Source organism: Gossypium hirsutum, chromosome A13 (genome assembly GCF_007990345.1).
Source record: "Gossypium hirsutum isolate 1008001.06 chromosome A13, Gossypium_hirsutum_v2.1, whole genome shotgun sequence".
In the NCBI taxonomy this organism is placed as follows: domain Eukaryota; kingdom Viridiplantae; phylum Streptophyta; class Magnoliopsida; order Malvales; family Malvaceae; genus Gossypium; species Gossypium hirsutum.
Window position 1 is genome coordinate 4,815,695 of NC_053436.1, and position 9,329 is coordinate 4,825,023.

A 9,329-nucleotide genomic window follows, 5' to 3' on the forward strand; every position below is an offset into this window, starting at 1 on the left:
ATGTGAATATTGTATATATTTATATATAATATTATTTTTAATTATTGTATTTTAATATTATTATTATATTATATATACTTCTTCGTGTTTTATTATTATTATTAGTATTATTATCATTATTCATATTAGCATACATATGTTATTATATATATACACATTTCATATAGTATTATCTTTTTTACTATTATATTTATTATTATATTCATTGTTAATACATCTATTTTTATACATGTATACATACCCTTTTTGTAATATTATTTTTTACACCTATATGTATATATTTTATTTTATTGTTGCTAGTTATGTACTTTTTTACTATCTTATACGTACTTCAAACACTATACGTATAGTATATTTCTAACACTACTACTATTTATATAAATATTTTACGTATATACTCTTAATTATCTTCATATGTGTATTCATTGTATCCTTGTTACGTTCTCGTATTCAATGCTAACATTGCATTTGATCTTGCATGCACGGTTATTATTTTCTAATATTATGGTTATGTTTGTTATTTGTTTCAAATGTATCAAGTCGTTTCATTTGCTTATTTTCATTTCGTATCAATTATGTCTTGCATTCTCTTGAAAATTACGTTCCGGTTTTCTAATTAATTTCAATAGTCAAGGCAATATATCGATTTAACATTAAGTCATCAAGTTCATCGCTATGTTGGGTGAACATCAATTGACTCGTGTTAAAGCGATATACCCTTCTAAAAGAAAAAACAGAATAAACTAAAGTTTCTTGTTTTTTAATCGGATCACGACTAAATTTTATATTGAACCGTATTTTTGAAAATTAAGACAACATGTGTTTATGAGATACCAATTTTTGGGCGTCGTGAGGGTGCTAATACCTTCCTTGCGCGTAACCGACTCCCGAACCCTAATTTTCCTCTGGCTTTTAACGTAGACCTAAATTCAGCCTTCCTTTTGTTTTAAAAAAAAGAAGTCTAACAGGTGTCCGGTCACACCTAGTAAAAAGGATCGGTGGCGACTCCCTCTTCATTTTAAAATCGAACTTCAGTTTCCAAACTTTTTCACTAGATCGCCATAATTAGCGACCCCGGAACCAATTTTTACGTCGCTATAGCTGGCGACTCCGCTGGGGACCCTTTTTGAGAGACGAGTCGAATTAAACTCGCGTTGTCAAAATTTTCAAAGTTTCTTGTTCAAATTAACATTTAGTCGTGATCCTTAAATTTTTTGTTTTCAAAAAAATCATGCATTTGCATCGTGTTGTATATATTCTAACTTGTTTTATCAGGTTGTTTTTCAGCTTTAAATTTTTGCAATTTTAGTTTTGGTTTAGTTTTTCTAAATAAAACGTAAAGGTTTACAAGTTTCTCCCCACACACCGTGCACGTGCATTTTTGTTGCATAACATGAGCTCTATACCCGGGCTCTGTCCCTATTAAGAGAAAGTAAACGCTATGCCTTCGTGAGTTAACTCGTTCCTCCGCACAGGCTAGTGAATACTTTCGGGTTACATATGACTTATGCTTTCGTGAGTTAACTTGTCCCTCCGCATAGGCATAAGTAAATGTAATCCCTCGAATTGATCTCATAAGCCTATGATGAGCCATGACCGAGGCTCTGTACTAATCTTATTAGATGACAGTGCAGACGATTCGAGTACCCATCTAGAACCAAAACCGCATATAGTGAACCATACGAGCCATCCAACTAGAGCCATGCCGAACCTCCGCTCGTTTAGTAGTCACCAAAATAAGTACACGGGAAAAGCACATCTTACCTTCTATTTCTTTTACATTTGTGCTTTCTAAACAAGGGAATCGAGTCCACTGGACCAAGTAGCTTAATTTGTTAGATTTTCCACAGTTTTTCTCTGTTCATATGTGTTATGCTAACCAAAGTTGTTTGTCTGTATTTCTATTTTTCATCATGCATCATAGGCATCATATTAGGAAGGTGTTGATTAGAGATTGGTTGCCAAAAATGGGTTTCTGATGGAGGAGTCAATTATACGAATGGCCGAAATGTTGTGTAATAGACTCTTTTAATTAAGGAAATGCCTAAATAGGGGCTATCTTGAAATTAACACCAAATTTTTGCATATTCATGACTGACATTCATCTGCCATTTATTCATTCATCCATTCATTGCATGTACATGTCCCTTAATCATTCACTGAGGCTGAAACTGTATGATCTACAGTTGTAACGCTACGAGTCTGGAATCACGCCATTCGTATAAGACGCGACTAAGAGCTAGAACTATGGAGGCCGAATTCAATGAGAGAATTGAAAGAATGGAAAAGGCCCAAAGAGAATTGCAAGAACAGTTGGCTAAATCACAGCAGGAAACGAGAGATCTGATGGTAAGGTCTCGAGAGGAATCACTCAAGCAAAGGGATCAAATGGCCAAAATGATGGAGATAATGTCAGCTTTTGTTAAAGGGAATGGACTTATGCAGAGTCTTGACGTTATAGAACCTCAGTCAAGAGTTAACCATGATCAGGATCCGTTTTATCCCCCAAGATTCACCCCGCCTCACGTTCATGTAACGCAAAGAGGATGTCCTCAAAAGGATCCTGTAGGCTTGGAGCAACGATCTGTACCACCTACTCATTTAGGGCAAGGTATATCTGTATCAAACCCCGGAGGTAATCCCGTTGATCCCAATATTCCAGATCGGGATGACTCAGTAGAGATAGCCATGTTGAAATTGACAATCATGATGTTTGGGGCAAGTATAGGAGTTTTGAAGAAAGGCTCAAGGCAATCGAAGGCGCTGAAGTCTTCTCTGCATTAAGTGCCAAGGAGCTCAGTTTGGTACCTGATCTAATTTTGCCCCCGAAGTTCAAAGTGCCTGATTTTGAGAAGTATGATGGGACAAGGTGCCCAAAAGCACATCTCATTATGTTCTGTCGAAAAATGATCGGTTATGTGAACGAGGATAAACTACTCATACATTACTTTCAAGATAGTCTAACAGGGTCAGCTCTTCGGTGGTACAATCAACTTAGTAGAGAAAAGATTCGATCCTGGAAGGACTTGGCGTCAGCATTTTGCGAATAGTACAAGCATGTATCGGATATGGTGCCAGACCGTATGACCTTGCAAATGATAGAGAAAAAGCCATCAGAGACCTTTAGACAGTATGCGCAGAGATGGAGAGACGTCTCAGCTCAAGTGGAACCCCCACTAACAAAAACGGAGATAACCGTTCTCTTTATCAATACTTTAAAGGCACCGTTTTATGACAAATTAGTGGGAAGTGCCACGAAAGATTTCGCGGATATTGTAATATCCGGTGAACTCATAGAGAATGCCGTCAAGAGCGGTAGAATGGAAGGATCAGAAGGATCAAGAAAAGCAGCACCCTTAAGGAAGAAAGAGCCAGAAGCCCACATGGTGGGAACTGGGAGTCGTTACATTCCCAATTCGTATCCTAACCAACCCCGACCTCGAAATTATCCACCCCGAATTCCTATTATCCCCCTCAAACCCCTTACTACCAAGCACCACATCCGTCCTGCCCCGTATACGCCACGAACAACCAAAGACCCGTCACCACTTTCCCACAAAACACGGTACCCGCCCAAAGCCAATCAAGGCATAATCCCGAGAGACCGCAATTTACCCCCATCCCTGTGTCGTATGGGAAATTGTACCCAAAACTTTTAGAAAAACAGCTAATTTCTCCCCATTACATGGCACCCCTTAAACCTCCATACCCAAAGTGGTACGATCCAAACGCTAGTTGTGCATACCACGCAGGGAACCAAGGGCACTCTACTGAGAACTGTCTCGCTTTCAAAAGGAGAGTTCAAGGACTCATTGATGCGGGTATCCTACGATTCGATAGTGCTAGTAACGCCACGGGGAACCCGTTCCCTAACCATACCGAAGGGAATGTGAGCACAGTGGGGAAAGAGGATGAATGGAAGGTCAGAAGATGTGTATCAGAAATAAGGACGCCTCTACAGAAAATCTGGGAGGTATTGGTTAAGAAAGGATTGCTCTGTCACTCTGATAGAATTTTTGGAGAAGAAGGTCAAAGTTTTTGCAATTTTCATGGGATTGTTTGACATGACATTCAGTCATGTGAGGACTTTAAAAGGTTACTTCAAGACCGGATGGATAATAAGGAGATCAAGGTCCTTAACAAGAGTGAAGATGCCAACGAAAGAGAAGTATGCGTCTCTGATAGCCAATCATCAGGGCCCCCTTATAGTGCTGATCAACCGTTGGTAATTTATTACGACGCGATGAGAGAACCATTGAAACCACAGATGGTAATTGAAGTACCATCTCCTTTCCCGTATAAGGACAACAAAACAGTACCTTGGAAATATGATGTTAATATCGTTACACCGAAAGTTGAAAAGTCCAAAGCCATAACTGAAGATGTTGGGGAGGCAGGTCATTTTACTTGAAGTGGACGATGCTATTCTAAAGAAGTTGAACCGGTAAACAAAAGTAGCGACTCGAAGTAAAAAGGGAAAGCAGTGATGTACGAGGTCGAAGTCGAGCAAGAAATTCCACTCGTACAAGAAACTAAAAAGCCTGTGAATGAGGAAGAAGCTCAAGAATTCTTGAAATTTATTAAGCACAGCGAATATAGTGTGGTGGAACAATTGAGCAAGCAGCCAGCACGAATCTCAGTTCTATCTCTACTGTTAAATTCAGAGCCACACCGGAACGCTTTATTGAAGGTGTTAAATCAAGCTTACGTGGCCAACAACATATCTGTCGAAAAGCTTGATAGGTGGGTAAACAATCTGAATGCGGACAACTTCATCTCTTTTAGTGATGATGAGATACCGCCAAATGGTAGAGGCTCAGTGAAAGCGCTGCATATCACGACCCGCTGCAAGGGCTACATAATACCGAACGTACTCATCGATAATGGGTCAACGATAAATGTTATGCCATTGGCTACGCTTTCCAGAATACCGATGGATTTGTCCTACTTAAAGCCCTGTCATTTCATGGTAAGGGCATTCGACGGGACGAAGCGCGAAGTCATGGGAAAGATCGAAATCCCTTTGGAAGTGGGCCCCTACATCTATGAGGTCGAATTCCAAGTCATGGACATTACACCCTCTTATAACTGCCTTTTGGGAAGACCTTGGATTCATTCTGCTGGAGCAGTCTCATCATCCCTCCATCAAAAGGTGAAATTCAACATGGATGGTTGTTTGGTCACAGTCGAGGGCGAAGAAGACATCGTCGCATCTATCTCTGCTGATGCGCCATACCTGGAAGTAAGCAAGGACGCAGTGGAATGTTCCTTTCGATCCCTTGAATTCATCAATGCCACTTTCGTCGCTGAGGGAAATAGAATTCCGATGCAAAAACTGTCGAGAAATACCAGAATGGGTGTCAAGTTGACCATAGGAAGGGGAGCTCGTGCGAGAAGAGGTTTAGGGAGACATCTGTAAGGAATAGTGAGGGCTTTAAAGCCAGTGCACCACAAGGCCCGATACGGTTGGGGGTTCCAGCCTGACATGCGCCAAAGAAGAAGACAGTGGAAGAGGGATCAAGAGAGAAGAATTGCAAGAACTTTTGGCCGAGAACCAGAATGGGAACCAATAGAGTACCCTCCTTTGTCAAAAACATTTACATCTGCGGGAATGATGTACCCTGGACAAGATGATCCACGAAACATGCTGGGATTAATTGAAAGGGATTTTCAGAATGTCAGTATAAATGTCATTGACAAAGAAGCTGGTGCAAGTAAAGATGTCTCGAGGATACGCCCTTGTCCTCCTGGTTTCATGTTGAACAATTGGATTGCTGAGGAGCTTCTTGTAGTTTATAAGCCTTCAGAGTAATGCTAAACATCAACCTTCTATTGTGTCCTTAGATATAATAGAATTCTTTTGTAAGAGTTTGCATTCGCTCTTTATCATTTAAATGAATATCAATGAAGATGCATTTTGTCACGATTTTTCGCATTATCACTAATTTCATAATCATTTTCTCATCCTTACATTTGCCTCATTGCTATGACATAACATTTGTTTGTTGTTTCCAATACTTGGATGTCCCCCGATAGCTTCCTTTTCCATTCAACTTTCAGGTGCTCAGATATTGACGACATGAATAAGCCCGTTACGAATCTTGAAATTGATTTTGAGAAGGCTGTTTGCTTAGGAGAATTTGAAGCCAAAGAAAATGCTGAAGATTATGTCTCGTCTCCTGAATTGTTAAGAATGGTGGAACAAGAGGATAAACAGGTTCTGCCTCATGAAGAATCTGTGGAAACAATAAATTTGGGCACTGAAGAGAGGAAACAAGAAGTGAAGATTGGGACTTCTATTTCAGAAAGTACCAGGCATAGTTTGATCACTTGACTCCGCGAATACAAAGATGTTTTCGCGTGGTCATACCAGGACATGCCAGGGCTAGATGAAGATTTAGTGGTCCATAAGCTCCCATTAAAGCCAGAATGCAAGCCCATCCAGCAAAAATTAAGACGGATGAGGCCCGAAATGCTGTTGAAAATAAAAGAGGAAGTCAAGAAGCAATTTAACGCTGGCTTCCTACAAGCCTCCAAATATCCAGAATGGGTGGCTAACATAGTCCCGGTACCAAAGAAAGATGGAAAAGTACGAATGTGCATGGATTACCGTGACCTGAATCGAGCAAGCCCAAAAGATAATTTTTCCTTGCCACATATTGACACGTTGGTGGACAACACAGTAAAACATTCATTGTTTTCTTTCATTGATGGATTCTCGGGGTATAATCAGATCAAGATGGCCTCTGAGGATATGGAGAAAACTACCTTCATAACAATGTGGGGAACGTTCTGCTACAAGGTGATGCCATTCGGGTTAAAGAATGCTGGGGCAACATATCAGAGGGCTATGGTGACATTATTCCATGACATGATGCATAAGGAAATAGAGGTCTACGTCGATGATATGATTGCTAAATCTCGAGGAGAAGAAGAACATGTAATGAACCTCAAGAAGTTGTTTGAAAGGCTGAGAAAGTTTCAGCTAAAGCTTAATCCAGCCAAATGTACATTCGGGGCTACCTCGGGAAAATTGCTAGGCTTCATTGTTAATGAAAGAGGTATCGAAGTTGATCTAGATAAAATAAAAGCCATCCAAGAATTACCTCCCTCGCGCACACAAAAGGAAGTCAGGGGATTTTTAGAGAGGTTGAATTACATTGCTCGATTCATTGCTCAACTTACCAACCAATGCGACCCAATTTTTCGACTCCTTCGAAAACATAACCCGGGAGAATGGAACGAGGAGTGCCAAGTGGCCTTCGATAAGATAAAACGGTATCTGTCTAATCCTCCTGTGCTAGTACCACCGACCCATGGAAAACCCTTAATTTTGTACCTGACCGTGTTTGAAAACTCAATGGGTTGCGTACTGGGGCAACATGATGAGTCAGGGAGAAAAGAAAAGGCGATCTACTACCTCAGCAAAAAGTTCACTGAATATGAGGCAAAATATTCGTCCATTGAGAAATATTGTTGCGCTCTGGTTTGGGTAGCTCGGAGACTCAGACAATATATGTTGTATCACACGACATGGCTAATTTCAAAGCTGGACCCAATAAAATACATGATGGAATCGCCGGCACTATCAGGAAGAATGGCACGATGGCAGCTCCTCCTTTCGGAATATGACATTGCCTATGTAAGTCAGAAGTCGATAAAAGGGAGCGCAATAGCTGACTTCTTAGCAACTCGAACGATAGAGGAATATGAGCCTTTAAGATTCGATTTCCCAGACGAAGACTTAATGTGCATCACAAAAATAGAATGCGAGTCATCAAAAGAGAAGTCATGGAAGATGTGCTTTGATGGCGCGTCAAATGCTTTAGGGCATGGAATTGGAGCAATCCTGGTATCACCAGACGGAAATCATTATTCGTTCACTGCAAGACTGAACTTCTTCTGTACCAATAATATCGCAGAATATGAGGCCTGTATCATGGGGCTTCATGCAGCTATCGAACGAAATATCGAGATCTTGGAGGTGTACGGGGACTCAGCCCTAGTGATTTACCAAATCCGTGGAGAATGGGAAGTGAGGGACTCAAAATTGATTAAGTACAGCAATTTAGTGGCTGGATTGATCAAGGAATTCAAAGAAATAACTTTTCATTACTTCCCACTAGAAGAGAACCAACTGGCTGATGCCCTAGCCACTTTGGCTTCAATGTTCAAAGCAAGTAGAGAAGCAGAAATAATGCCCCTCAAAATGAGCATATACGAGGTCCCTGCACACTGTTGTAGCATCAAGAAAAAAGTAGACGGACGGCCTTGGTTCCATGATATCTTAGAATATATCAAGAATCAAAGGTATCCCGAACAAGTGAATGAGAACGATAAAAGAACAATTAGAAGAATGGCAGCGGAATTTGTTCTTGATGGGGATATCCTGTATAAAAGAGGAAAGGATCAGATGCTTTTGAGATATGTGGATGATGTTGAAGCCAGAAAAATACTTGAAGAGGTCCATGAGGGAATTTGCGGAACGCATGCCAATGGTTTCAATATGGCCAGAAAGATCATGAGACTCGGTTATTATTGGCTGACAATGGAAAGTGACTGCATCAATTTTGTTAGAAAATGCCACAAATGTCAAATCTACGGCGATAAAATTCATGTAGCCCCTTCACCCCTTCATGTCATGACTTCTCCGTGGCCTTTTTCTATGTGGGGCATGGATGTCATAGGGCCAATTTCTCCAAAAGCTTCAAATGGACATCGATTCATTTTTGTGGTTATCGATTACTTCACAAAATAGATTGAAGCCGCTTCGTTTGCCAATGTAACGAAGACTGCAGTGTGCAAGTTTTTGAAAAAGGAAATCATTTGCCGATATGGTTTGCCTGAAAGAATCATCTCAGATAATGCCACGAATCTGAACAATAAGATGATGAAAGAAGTGTGCGAGCAGTTCTAAATAAAGCATCATAATTCCTCACCCTATCGCCCAAAGATGAACGAAGCTGTTGAAGCAGCTAACAAGAACATTAAGAGGATCATTGGGAAAATGACTGAGACATATAAAGATTGGCACAAGAAACTTCCATTTGCTTTGTTTGCATATCGCACATCTGTGCGAACATCTACGGGAGCAACTCCTTTCTCTCTAGTCTATGGAATGGAAGCTGTGCTACCTATCGAGGTTGAGATCCCCTCTCTGCGAGTATTGATGGAATCAAAGTTAGAAGAAGCAGAATGGGTTTGAGCTCGATATGATCAGTTGAACCTCATTGAAGAAAAACGTCTAAGGGCAATTTGTCATGGGCAAATGTACCAAAAGAGAATGATCGCAGCCCATGACAAGAAGGTACGACCAAGAGAGTTCCATG